Source organism: Panicum virgatum, chromosome 7N (genome assembly GCF_016808335.1).
Source record: "Panicum virgatum strain AP13 chromosome 7N, P.virgatum_v5, whole genome shotgun sequence".
Classification (NCBI taxonomy): Eukaryota; Viridiplantae; Streptophyta; class Magnoliopsida; order Poales; family Poaceae; genus Panicum; species Panicum virgatum.
In genome coordinates this window covers 24,669,064-24,683,709 of record NC_053151.1, presented here as the reverse complement: position 1 = coordinate 24,683,709, position 14,646 = coordinate 24,669,064, and the positions used below count along the sequence as shown (strand labels likewise).

General features: G+C 45.4%; 1 pseudogene; it reads right to left on the bottom strand.

The window, feature by feature from the left end:
- Positions 1 to 9,367: 9,367 nt before the first annotated feature.
- On the bottom strand, positions 9,368 to 13,554 carry LOC120681062 (annotated as a pseudogene).
- Positions 13,555 to 14,646: the final 1,092 nt, after the last annotated feature.

Sequence of the window (14,646 nt, the reverse complement as noted above, 5' to 3'; positions counted from 1 at the left end):
GCTATAACCTAATTCTCCTTTGCATTGGAGACCTTGGCCCTAACCTAGAGCAGGGAGAGAGGAAAGGAGAAAACCGAAGGACTCAAAAGGCTCAAGAGAGTCAACCAGCCACGGGCTGGTGGGGGTATTTATACCCGCCGAGACCGGTCAGACCGGTTTCATGGACCGGTCAGACCGGTCGGTCTGCAGCATCCCCCTGTACACGATCTCATCTGACGGTTGAGGTTCTTTCTTCGAGACAGAGTCTTCTCCACGATGCCGTCATGTTGATGAAGATCCGGTTGACGGTTTTGGAGGGTCCACGAAACCCGGGTAGGTGGCCGGTTTTGAGAAAACTGCCAAAACTCCACGTGCGGGAAGATTCCCGCCTCCACGCCATGGCCCTAGACGTCGTTCCCGCCTTGGCCTTCTGACGGCCCTAGACCCCGCCCGACGCCCGTCACCTCCTCGCCCGCAGCGAGGCCGTAGACGCCGTCGACACCCATTCCTCCGCCAGTCCCGGGACCGACGCCCGTGCCTCCACGACTTGACGTCTTCAACCGCCGTCCGCCTGCTTGGTTTTGTGGCGCAAACCAAGAAACCCGCAATCCATCGCTGCTTGCGCCCTCGATCCAGGAGTGGACGCCACAGCTGCCGCCCGGCTTAAGCTCCTCCACGGCAACTCTCCGTCGACACTTGACGCCCGTGTACCTACAACCAAAGACCAAGCACACGATCACACTGCACGGTTGACAATTCACTCATCACAGCCAGGAGTGAGTACTGCTCATTCCTCAATTCTAGTTGATTAACCATTCTATGTAAGCAACTAATCCTATCCAACCATGGTAGAATTTTTGTCAAACATCAAGATTGATCATAGTAATGTTGCTCTTATTACTCTGTGTGGCAAAGGGATCAAGCAGTCCCAAACCGTGAGAAGCGGACGATTCGAATCGAAATTTGTTAACCTGGCCAGGCTGACCTAACACACACGTTTGGAACACCATCGCGTCGTTCCCAAACAACCGTTTACCTTTCATTCTGGCTTGTGGACAGTGTCACTCTCCCCGACTACAGTGCACCAACCTCGTCCCTGCACCCGTGGTGTTGCGCAACATAAACATAAATAAAACCTATCTCTAAGAGAGAGTGAAAGGTATATCCACTCCCCGGTCCGATCGGCTACTAGGCTTACCGCGTACCATATTTACGGCATGTGGCTAGTACGTTCAAAAACTTAACCACCGCTACCACACACCGCGACCTTAGCAGAATTTATCAACACAGACGGGGTCTCACACAAGGTCATGATATCGAACACGACCCCGTCCATCGTCCTTATATTGATAGCAAAAAGTAAACAAGCAATTCCTATAGAGCTCGCGAGTGACAGGCAATCACTCGACTTTTACCGGTCCTATAAGCTTAGCAATTATTCGAACTCATGTCTAGTGTTCAGTACATAGGTTCTTAGGATTATGCATCTAAGGTTTCAATTCAAATCCTAAGAACTGTAAATGCACAAGTAAGTAATAACGATAAATTGTAATAATTTGAAATATGGGTTATGTCCGGGGCTTGCCTTCTCGGTAGTCGCTAGCTAAAACAGCCTTGGGCTCTTCCGAACTTTGGTCCGGGTCTTCAGTTAGTACAGTGGCATTCAGCTGGGCCTCTTGATCACCTTCTTCGGACTCCGGGATCAGCTCGTACGTCCCGTCCGATAAAATAGTCGTATCTATATGTGATGCAAGAAATGATATTATAAACACACGCTTCACAATAAAGTTGAAATTTAAAAGATAACAAATATAACTAAGCATATGGGCAATCGTTTATAGAGTAGTTATTTAACATTGTCTACTACACAAAACAATATGATTAACCTCACAAGACAATTTGATTAAACTTACAAAGTAAGTTTCAAATAGTTTATATAACATGTCAAACATGATTTGCAAAGAAATGAGTAACTCAGTACACAAACAGTATTTAAATTCAGCAAAAATTACTTCAAACAGGATGTACATAGAGTAATCTACCCTGTAAAATTCATGCCATTTCATGCAGCCATTTAATCAGAATAAAACAATTATTCAGATAGTACTTAGAGAAATATTGAATTCTATAGGACAAACTACAAGACTTATGAATCTCAAAAATTTCCAAAACAGACATCATATGACTATGAACACTTCATAAAATTTTCAGAATTTATCTAGGCATAAAACTGAAGTAATAAATTAGACAAAAATAAACCACATATGGAAAAACTAATTAATACAGAAAGTTCTATAGAGATTCTGGATCCTAAATTTTACAAACATGAACAAACGACCAACACAGTGTTCTACAAAAATTATCAGAATTTTCTAACCAAGGGAACTATTTATCACAATTAAAACCTATTTAATCATCATTAAATCAAAGAAATAGTTAAACAGATCAAAAATTTCCCAAACTTGGGCAACAGCAAAGTTTTTGTAACATGTGATAATGGAAAAAGTTTCACACATAGAAATTGATTATTTCTACCGGTACAAATAAATTAGAAAAACTAGTATATTCAAGAATCTTGAAACTTTGACATAGCTAATGATGTCAAAAAGGTTTCATATTTTTACCAGATGCTAACAACACTGCAAGACATAAGCTAGACAAAAATCACATGAAGTTACTGACTAAAACTCCTAGAATAAATAAAGCCTACTATTTGTATTCTATTTCTTGGATTAAAATACAGACTAGAAATAAAAATATACATGTAACAAAACTTATAGTTCTTGTAACAGGGATTCCAAAACATTTGGATTTGCATTTTTCTTTTTTTTTCTACGAATTTCTAGGCATTTTCAAAGTCCAGCCTAAAAAAAGGAAAAGACCTGAAATCTTGCAGACAAGCCCCTAAAAGAATTCGAATCCTAGCAGATATGCCCCTGGCCGGAGTCAGAGCAGGGGGTGGGCGTTGACCAGCCGAATCCTGGCGGCGAGGGTGGAGAGGCGTGAGAGCTTCACCAGGTCAGGACGCACCTCTGGGTGGGCTTGGGAGGCCGAGGGGATGGTCGGAGCTAGGTCGTCGATGGCGAGCAGCGGCGGTTGGAGCTCGGGAAACATCGGCGAGGTTGCTCCGGTGGGGATTGGGCGAGGAGGAGGGGTCTGCGAGCTGCGTGAGGACGAGGCGGAGCTAGAGATGGGGTCAGCGCAGGCGGAGCGAGTCTGGAATGGCGGGTCGACGGTGAGCTTCGAGCTCGCTGGCGTTTGGGCGGGGCGGCTGCGGTGTTCTGGGGGCTCTGGGCTGGGAGCTAGCGAGTGAGCGAGTGGATTGGGTTGCTGGGGTGCTCTGGGTGCTGGGGCGTGTGGAAGAAGGAGAGCCGGGGCGCTGCATCGGGCTAGCCACGACGGCGGCTAGGTGGCGGCCGTAGAGCTCGTCGGGGTGGCGTGGCGAGGGAAGGAGGGGTCCAGCTCGAGGGGAAGTGGGTCCAGGGGTTCACGGAGGTGCCACGTGAGGCGGTGGGGGAAGCAGGAGGTGGCCTGCGGCCTCCACGGCGGCGGTGAAGCAGAGAAGCAGAGAGATGGGAGATGAAGTCTAGACTGATTTGCAATTTCCAAAAAGTTTAGGGGCCCTAGTGTAAAACAAAAATATCACCTAAACTAGGGCTCAAATGAAAAAGTGCCCAATATGAAAGTTGTTCAACTTTTTAAGATCTACAACTTTGATGTTGTGCAAAAATTGATTTGACCAAAGATTAAAGAGTTATTTTGAAAACATAGGAAGGATTTTGAATTTAATGGACTTTTGTCTTTTCCAATGCAAATTCAGTTTAATTTCAAACTAAAAAGCAAAATTTCCTGCCAAGCAATGATTACACTGAATTTTACAAATAAACCCTCCACAAAAGCAATATTTGCTCTCCCTATTCAAATTAAGTTATAGAAAGGACCCTGCATTAAATCATATTTACACAACTACCCTTAGATTTTCACAATAAGATCCTTTTTCAAGCAAAATAAGCACATGATGCATAAAATAAATGCAATTCTACTGTGCAGACACCTAGGGTGTCACAAGTAACAGCAGGCAAACTTGTACATAGAAATTAGCATCGTAACCCAACCTGCCCCTTCTGTGACCATGTTCCCGGAAAACTGCAGCACAAATTTGCCTTCACCGTCGTTTTAGAAATCAGAGACATAAAAAGCATTTCGAATAGTGCCTAATATTTCTACTCCAAATACTTTAGATTAGGACTTCTCCAAAAAAATTTAGGTTTCCTCCAATAGTAGCCTTTTTTTCCCCCAAAAGCCTTATAACCTGCCATATTATAAAGTCCAAATTACTCTTCTCAAGTATTGCCAAAGGGGTGTTAAAGAAGTTAGACTACTACCGATCGCGCTTCTTTTGGCAAAATGATCAACATAAAAAGAAATACAGATTAGTGAAGTGGAGTCTAGCATGTCAACCAAAGCAACAGGGTGGCCTAGGAATTCAAGACCTAGAAATACAAAACATTTGTTTACTAAGTAAATGATTGTTCAAACTATGTAACAAAGATGGACTTTGGCAATCTATTTTGAAAAATAAGTATCTTAGTAATAAAACCATAGGGGGATGCACTAGCAGGTCATCAGACTCACACTTCTGGAAAGGACTTATGAAGGTGAAAGATCAATTTTTAAGTTTGGGATCCTTTAAAGTGAACAATGGAGCTCAGACTAGGTTCTAGGAAGATGTTTGGCTAGGTAATCAGCCACTAAAATTGAAATTCCCATCACTTTTTAATGTAGTTCGCAGGAAGCAAGACACTGTTGCTGATGTTCTTAATTGTACACCCCCAAATGTTTCCTTTAGGAGAGTGCTAAGGGGTCAGAATTTGAACAACTGGAACATAATTGTTTCTTCAATAGCGGATTTACAACTCAGTGAGGATCCAGACTTTTTTCATTGGTCTCTACACTCATCAGGTCAATTTTCCGTCAAGTCTATGTATGCTTCATTATTAATCAATGGAGTTTCGGTGTCACAAGATATTTGGCGTGAAAAATTACCAACTAAAATTAAGGTATTTATGTGGTATCTTAAAAAGGGGTAATTTTAACTAAAGACAATCTGGTTAGACGTAATTGGCATGGCGATAAGTCATGTGCTTACTGTCATGTTCCCGAATCTACACAACATTTGTTTTTTAGCTGTGCTCATGCGAAGTTTTTGTGGCGCGCAGTTCATGTAGTGTTTGGCTTATCACAACCGTCTTCTGTGGATGATCTATTTAATCGATGGTGCAAAGTGAGGGGTATCAAACATAATTTTTTGTTACTAACTGCAGCCTCGGCTATTTGTTGGACTATTTGGATTTCTAGGAATGAGGTTGTTTTTGATAAATGTAAACCAAAATCATACTTGCAAGTACTTTTCAGGGGAACATATTGGCTAAGCCAATGGGCTCTATTGCATCATCATGAGCATCAACACGCTCTTGTCCTCCAATGTCAGCAGCTTGAGGAGGCGGCACTTCGAGTCTTTGCGTCCTTTGGTTGGTTATCGACGAGTCGATTAGGTTTCCATTAATCATGAGAGAAACTTGTTGCAGTTTGTTTACCTTGCTTGGACTTGTTTGTGCGAGAGTGTGGAACATTTTACTCGTTTGTAATAAGTGGACTGATTATACCTTGTTTAGATGAAGCCGGATAATATCTATCCTTTATATAAAAAAAAGTATTGCCAAAGTCTGGATAACCCCTTTAACTATCTCTTGATTTATTTTGACCCCTAAACTATGACATCTAGTTCAATTTACCGTCTAATACAATTTATCTTTTTTATTTCTCCCCATACAAGTAGAATCTTAATTAAAATTTTGTAGGGTTGTAATGGGCACCATATATGTCAAAAGAAATTCCGCAAACTTGATGGAGAGGAAGGCACAACTGAGGGGAGGACACTGCGGCTTGTTTGGAGAGTAGTGGCGACGCCTAATGCATGGTGGCCGCAGCAGATATAGGGGGGAGAGCCACCCAAAACCCTCCTAACAATTTTCAACATTCATGAAGAGGAAGAAAAAAAGAGAGAAAGGAGAAAGAAGAGGAAAATGATCCTCTAGATTCACATCCTACATCCGCCGCTAGCACGTGTTGAAACAATCGCCAGTGGTAAGTGAACAACGCCACCGCGGGAACAGCTGCTTAGAAGCTGCTTAGAAACACCTGTCCAAGAAGATTTTGGTGAGGATACCCACAAACATCGAGATTGGGCGTGCCGAAAGCAGGCCAAAATCTAGGACACGACGGATGAAATTTTGGACGCGCAGGAATTTTGAGAAGATTTTTAAGCAACTGTTGAAGCATGAAATTTCACCCAAATATCCAAAAGTTAATTTTGGGAGCTAGTGATTGGACACAGAGATACTAAAGTCAAGCGGCAAGGATTGATATGTTTTGAGTTCTCTTTCATGTAATAACAATCTACGTAAACCATCCATGCTTCTAAAACAAGAATAGCAGTGCTGCCGGTTATTCAGCAGGAAAAAAAAAACCGTCGTAACGCCCATACAAAGTTACAAACGCTGCTAAGGTGATTAATTGTCTAAAAATGCTGTTGCTGTGTAGACTCGCGAAACAAGGCAAGACATGCGAAAACTCCATTGCCCACTGCATTTACACAGTTCCATCATTGCAGTATCAAAAGCATGGGAACCCAAATCAGATCTATTGCTCACACGAGGCTTCGCTTCACTGCCGTACCATGGCATAACGAGCTTCAGGTCATTATCGCGAGCAGTGGCGGACCTAGGATTTGAACCTAGGGTATGCCTAGGTAAAACATCAAGATACAATATGGTACAATTTAATATGCAATTTGGTAACATAACTACAAAATTTTCCAAATAATTAGAAAATTGGTACAAAAAAATATAGTATATTTAAAATATCTCACAGTACCTTTGCAATCCCGCCGCTTTCTGACAGAACAAAATAGTAGCAAAAAATGACATAACAATATCTTATTTTCGACCAAGCTAAGTATAGTCCCTAACCACTGAAATATTGAATCACGTTCACATGTCCGTGCACACAACAATTTCAGGACAAGTTAAGCAAACCTACAACTAAATTTGAAGTAGAGTAATATGTACAACGTAGTCCCCATCCATCGGAGATGCATAGAAGTTACTAGTCAGCACTCAGCATCAACAATGAGGCTATCACATCGTGAGGAGATTTGAGGCAGGAGCTGCAGTGTGCAGCTGTGCGGGTTGGACGATAGCACACTGCTTGGTGCTCAGGCGATGCTGGACGCGCGAGCTAGTAGTCACGGGTTGGCAGGACAGCAGGGAGGAGGACCGTGCTAGAGCTGCTGAGACTAGTTGTTGAGCTATTTCTTTTGCATGGGCCATTGAAATCTAACTAGTAGTAAAGAGGAATTTGCTCAAAATTTTAGGTAGTCCTAGGCCTATATGGCCTACCCACTGGGTCCGCCACTGATCGCGAGGAAGAAAGTACGTGAAAATTGCTTAACAACCTCTAGCTGGCAGAGACATTATCGCCCAGGTGACTTATTCAGAATATCCCTTTTCAACTTTCAACTAATATAGTTCACTGGAACAACAGCCATACAAAACAATAATACATGTTTCAACAAGCAAATGACAGTCGCACAGCAAGCATACACTCCCGACAGACCTGCTAAATTAACTGCTCACTAATGATACGCCCACCAAACAAGAGAGAACTAATAAATTAAACCAAAAATAAAATAACACTAGTAATATAGTGATGCCGCAAATCAAACAGACATGTACAAGATATCTCATCTGCCACACAGAGTGCTGTCTTTAAGTATTGCAGATTGGCAGTCCATCATGCATTCATGCCTGAGATCCTGGCTAGCAATCTAGATGCATAAATTAATCAATGCCAAGTAGAATACACAAATCAAAATCTGTCTCAGGCCTGAGTATCATTAGCACCATATACATACAAAAATGGTGAAACTAAACAATGTGCATGCAACAAAATAATCTACAATGACTCTCCACAGTTCCAAGCATCACATAATCACACACCAAGAGCAAAAGAACAGACCACATACAAGCCTAGATCGATTCCTTACTGCTAAGCAAAACCTTTTCCACATTGAAAATAGTGGGGACATTCACATATTGTTAAAGAAAGAAATCAGATGCCAGAACACTACAATAATTCCATTTTATTTTGAGTTAACTATCAGTTTTTAACAGCTACAAACTGAAACTGTTCAAAAGAATCCCAGTATGAACTAACAGGTGCAGTTCATGTTCCACTTGCAAATAATAGATGAAAGCCTAAATAAAAATTTTAGTACAAATTGAGGTGGCTAATCCGTAATGCCCAGATTCAAGATCACATCAAAATGCATATGCAGTCAATATATATAGTACTGTTGGAGCAATAACTGTGAGGTTGTGTCCCAGCTGACACAACAACCATGAAGAAACATCCATCACCAATTTTTTTTTAAAAATAACCACCACTCACAGTAAAATCACCATCTAAAACTAGGTAGGCTCACCTTAAATGGGCAAAGCAAAGGATAAACGTAGCAAATAGAAAATAAAAAAACTGTACCATTAATCCTTACATCTTTCCATCTACAGCACACTTGGAAAAAAGAAAAAGCTTTGAAAAGACAGGGGAAAACAGAGCAGATAACACCTACAAAACTATGGAGCAATGCCACCTAGATGGCATAACTACAACGTGATATTGCTAGCTAATGCTAATTGTGATGGCTGACTATCACATCCTTTGACTAGGATAAGAATATAATAATATCCTACTTTCCTTCCAAAACATCACAAAAAACCTAATCTCAGCTAACTACCTTCCAAACCTTCAGATGGCAATATGCATCTTGAGCATAGACTCCAGACTAAATCCTGCATGCCGGCAAGTCCTACTTGAACCACAAACAAAAATTCCAACAGTGTTAAGAATATTAGCAATATAAAATATATATCTGTAAGTTCTGCGCTGACGATTTCCAGCATGGTGTGTAATGCTTACCCTAATGCACACATCAACTACCAACAGCAAGAAACTCAGTACTGTGTTTATCAGTTGGAAATGTAAGAAGAAAACAAATTGTAAGCGTTAGGTTCCACGTAACAATTCACACCATCTCCATTATACCTGATATTCATCAAGCCTTAGAAATTCAGGCTGCCTGTGCCAATCTGTCATGAAAACTGCCAAACAACTTAGGCAAAGACGTAAGATAGGAAGCTTGATAGATTCATCAGATGCCAAACATGCATTTCAAAGTCATACCAACCAGCAACGGGCAGGAAGCTTTTCTGCTCCTGATGTTGAGGATTGCTAGCACTTACCAAATAAAGGGAGAGAACAAAATATATGAACAATAGAGTGAGAATAACACTTATAAGGGTCGTCAAACAATAGAGCATTAAGTATCATCACAAGATAATATCAAATAATGATAAGAAATATCATAACAAGAACATTAGTAAAAGGTTCCTTAAAACAGTTCCAGAAGGAGATAGCAAATATTCCGATGCCTGATGAGCCAGTAATGCTTCATGCTTTCTTAAGCATGCAACCTCTGCAATGGTCACAACAGCACACAGCAAGGTTAAGATGTGGGTCCCAAACGTCCAACAAGAAATAAATCAGGTTGGTATATGCTCCATGAAAGATCAAGCCTGTCAAAAAAGTTGAGACAACATAGAAAAGGTGAGGTCTAGTTTAAATCATTGCACATAGAAACAAAGGGTAGAAGCATAAAGCAAGCATCTAATCTATTAAAAATTCTTTATATACTACAGTAAGAAAGTGCATTATATCATATCGTACAAAAATATCCAGGTGGAGTTCCTTTATAGATAAAAAAAATCTAAGAATACCATATCCTATCAAAACTGAATGTTGTCTTGCAAAGAGTTTTCCTGACTAAGTAACCATCCTAGAGACAAGCAGTGAACATGTTAGTCCTAGCCTAAACATCAGGGGCAATATGTTTTAATAAAAACCAACATTTTTGGCAATACGGTTTATTAAAAAGTAAAAACCAACATCTCAGTAATCATCCTCAGTTCCTCACTAAACAAAAAAGAGTAGAAATCTTGCATGGTTTCGCTGTGCATATTCATCGAGTCGATCCAAACATTGGATAACATATAACTATATTGCCTGTTACTGTTAGTCTCAATAACATATAACATATAGTAGCCAAATGTATCATAATAGCATAATGAAAACATGAAATAACTGAAACACAATCCTCCTGGTGACATAAATAGCAAATCATACCACACTGTACCTTGTGCAATTAATAGACAAAAGGATCATGTTAAGTTACCTTTTGCCCTTTGTTGGAAGAAGAATCATCCAAGCTTGGCTCATATCACTTCATCTCCGACATAAACTTGTCATACTCTGCATCAGCACCATAGGAGGCTGGCTGGTCGGTGGTGGAGGACGAAGGTGGTGGTGGTGGTGGCACAGCATTGTGGGTAGCCCAAGGTGCAGTTGCAATACTCTGAGAGGGATCGACACTAGCTGGTGGTGGTGGTGGAGGCGGTGGCTGATATGTAGGATAGTATGGGGAATAACTATATGATGGTGGAGGGTATATTGGTGATGCATTTGGTGCGCCGGAGGATGCATATACTAGAGTTGGGGCAGGGTGAGTGGGTGCACCAGAACTCGGTGGTGTTACGCCAGGGGGGTAATTCTGAGCTCCATCACTTGATGGAGCAGTGCCTGGTGGAGGGATAGGAGCTGCTGGGGGTGGTGGTGGTGGAGGATATTGCACACCATATGGAGGTGGGGCTGTCTGACATGGTGCAGGGGGTGTAGGATTGTAGACGCTAGAGCCTGATGGCGGCGGAGGATATGAAGCATATGGTGGTGGGTGCCCCCATGGAACTGGGGCATAACTTCCTGGTGGAGGAGGCAGGGGCGGACCTAATGGGTGGTCCGAGTATGCCATGGCATACCCTAAGATCCAGCCCGTCCAGCCTAAATCGGTCTGCGTCCCTACTTCCTCTCGGCATCTGCTCACGGTTCACGCGCATGCTGCCTCCGCCGACTGCCAGTCCGTCCCGAGCCCCGACTCCGGCCGCATCTCACCCCCGACTCCCTCTCTAGTCCACCTCGAGCCCCGACTCCTCTCCAGCCTGTTCGCAGCGCCCCTGCACCGGTCGCTTGGTTCGTCGTCCATGGCCGCCGCCTGGCACGGTCGCGGCTGCTAGCTGCTCGTCGCCTCGGCGGTGTGAACGCTTGACCTGCAGGATCGATATGCATCCAAAGAGTTCAAAATCTGCAGGCCATTATTGCTACTGCTGTGCTGAACATTTGTCGAAGGGGCACGACACCAGTTCATTCCGCAAAGCCTCCGTCTGCCGCTGGCTCTGGCTGCCGCAGTGCCGCCGGCATCCCCGATGGCCAGGCCCCAGTGGTGGCTTTCCATGCCGCCGGCCTGCCCCCTAACCAGCCAAATCAAAAGTAACTTTGAGCGAGATTAATACATGGGTTAACTGATGTCACATTTAGATTAATAGATGCAAAAATTGAGGAATAAGGCTACATCATGGATAGGTTGATAGAATTTTTTTTGGATGATTGTCTACTCACATTCATCGAGCGAGATATCTTGTTTCAAATGGATGAAGATGGTATAATTTATACTTTCACGAACTTTAGGAAGCGCGTGATAAGAAGAAATAAGATAATCTCCTTGAATTATTGCAGGTGTGTAAACTTATTTTATGTATTTTAAAGACGTAATGTGCTTCTACTATTAATATTGTAATCTATGCAAGTATGACTTATGCAAGTATTGAACCGAATTGATTACATACCGAATTGCTTGTGGAATTGTGTACCAAACTTTTTCACTGAACTGAATACCGAATTGTATATTGATTTTGACACGGCATACCCTAAGTTCCAATCCTCCTAGGTCCGCCACTGGGAAAAGGAGGTGGTGCTCCCATGTAGGATTGGGAGGAATACACACCAGAAGCAGGATCAGTAGAAGGATACGACGGTGGCGCTGACACTAGCGGTGCTGGCTGTGGAGGCTTGCCTGCAACTCTAACTGCAATAACTCTGCCTTCCAGATGGTGACCATCCATTGCAGCAATCGCTGCATTAGCCTTTGAGAAGTCTGAATACTTGACAAATCCATAACCTTTGCTATGCCCAGTGTTTCGATCCTTGATCACCTTAGCCATAACAATATCCCCAAATTGTGAAAACAGACTGATCAGTCCTGCATCATCCATTGTAGGTGGTAAATACCCAATATATAGATTTGTCTCATCGTAGTCTTTCTTGATACCATTGGCCCCAGTGGCAGTTGCACCACCAGCAGCAGACCAAGGCGGGTTACTCCCACTACCAGCAGTAGCGCCACCACTACCTCCACTCCCTGTAAGAGCCAACATCGGGTCTCCAGAATTTTTCATGGACTCAGGTGCACTCCCACCACCAAGCTCAGCCAGGAAGTTCTGGTATTTATCATCCATCTTCTTCCCAGATGTGCCCTTGACCGGACAATCTATTGTCGGGTGCCCACCATCACCACAGATCTTGCACTGCACATCACTCTTAAACGTGGTCATCTTATTGGGGCAAGCATACTGCCGGTGACCAGGCTCCCCACATGTCCTACAAAACTCATCGTCCCTAATTGTTCCATTGAGCGCCGTGAGCTCCCGGAGCTGCTGGCGCTTGTGCTCGTTCCGCACCTCATCCACTTGGGTCAGCAGCTTCTCCACCATCCTAGCAGCTGCACCAACACCTCCTGAGTCTCTGCCTCAACAAGCACATGGAGGTCCTCATTCTCGCTGGGATCCGGCTTGAGATCCCTCTTCTGCAACAGCTTCCCTTCCTTGACACTACCCTTCCCCCTGATGACGATCTTGGCACCAGTCTCCTTCTCCATCCGCTTCTGCGTGTTGCCACGCGGGCCGACGATGAGCCCGATGAAATTGTACCCCGGGTACTCCTTCATGGGGATGTAGAGCTTCTTCTGGAGCTTGGGCGGGCGGTAGTCGGCTGCGACGGCGGCGGGAGGAGGAGTTGTGACATCCGAAATATTCACCCGAATAAATTGCTCCCTAAAAATGAATTTCAAAATTTTGGTTCGTCGCTGAGCTCCCTAAATCCCCCGAAACCTTTCCCATCGAATCTCTGTCCCGACACCCGATTTCAATCGCCGTCCCATCCTTTTCTTTCTCTCGTTCCGTACAACGAGCTGCACGGCGGCGTGCTTGTCCGGCAGCGGTCGCCGCCGTGAAATCCGCCAGCACGATCTCCCTTTCTCTCTCTCTTTCCCTCTCTTTTTCTCCCCCTTTTTTCTTTTTCCCTTATCTTTTCTCTCTCTCTCTCTCTCTCCTTCCTCCCTCTCCTCTCTGCCGCGCCCTCCCGTGTGCTGCTCAGCGCCGCGCACCCCTGCCCGCCACTGCCCCACGCGCTCCACGCGGCCGCGACGCTCGCCGCGCCACTCGCCACTGCCGACAGTGCCGCCTTGGCGCCTGAGCTCGCGAGAGCAGAACCGCGCACAATGCCCCCCATTGCCGCCGGCCGTACGCGCGTGCACTGCTCCCACGTGCACCACGCGGCCACGCCACTAGCCGCGCCGCCCGTCGTTCAGCTGCGCCTGCCCGAGCTGTCCCGTCGCCCTGTGGCCGCCTCGGCATGCTCACCGCGTCAGCGCTACAGCACCCCGACGACGTGACTGCTCCGGCAGGACCCGCCCCCACAGCATTAACGCTGCCCTCGGAGCTTGCCCCGCCAGCCATCGTGCCTCCTCCTCCACCGCCTTTCCTCGCCTATAAGTAGTCCCTCCGTGGTGCCCCCGAGCTCCGCAAGCCGCTCAGCCACCACACGCCCCCTCCCTGGCCCTGCATCGCCACCGCCGCTAGCGCCTCCGCCTGCCGCACCTGCTTCCCGTGGCTGACCCGCCCTGCCACCTCCCTGCTTGAGCCAAGGACCGAGGTAGGCGCCCTAACCCTCCCTCTCCCTTTTCCCCCACAGTCGCTTGCCCCTGGCCGCCCTTGCCACGCCGCTCATGGCCGCCGCCTGCCTACCACGGCCATGGCCGTTGCGCCCCTTCCTGCGGGCCCCCTCCTCTAAAATTGAGGAGGGGGATCGAATCCCGGTGTCGCCCTGCCCCTTTCCCCCCTATCCCTGGCCGCCGCCATGACCCCAGGGCCGCGAGCCCATGGCCGCCGGCGCCCCTTGGCCCCCTCCTCTATTTTGCCCCGTCGGGAGGTAGAAGAAGTGTAACGAACATGGCACCATTTATGCCATTTCGAGTGATTTTGGTGATCGAATGACAACACAACACTTGGACTAATATGATTGTTAAGATGATCATTCTCAGACTTTTAGGTTCAAGTGATGACAAAGAGAAAGAGAAAATAGGCGTAGCAAGGCCCGAAGGGCAGCCCCTACGGGGGTTCCGCTACCCGGTTAGCGGACGGGGGTCGAGGGGGAGCCGCCCCTCGCGGGTCTCAGGGTAGCGCCCTAAAAGCTCTTCGGTCAGTAGCACCGGAAGAACCGACGCCATGGGCATCGGAGCATCCGATGGTAGTCGGAAGAACCGACGCCATGGTACTTTGGTGCAGAAGGGAGTCGAAGCCAAGTCAGCCTATAGGCACCGGT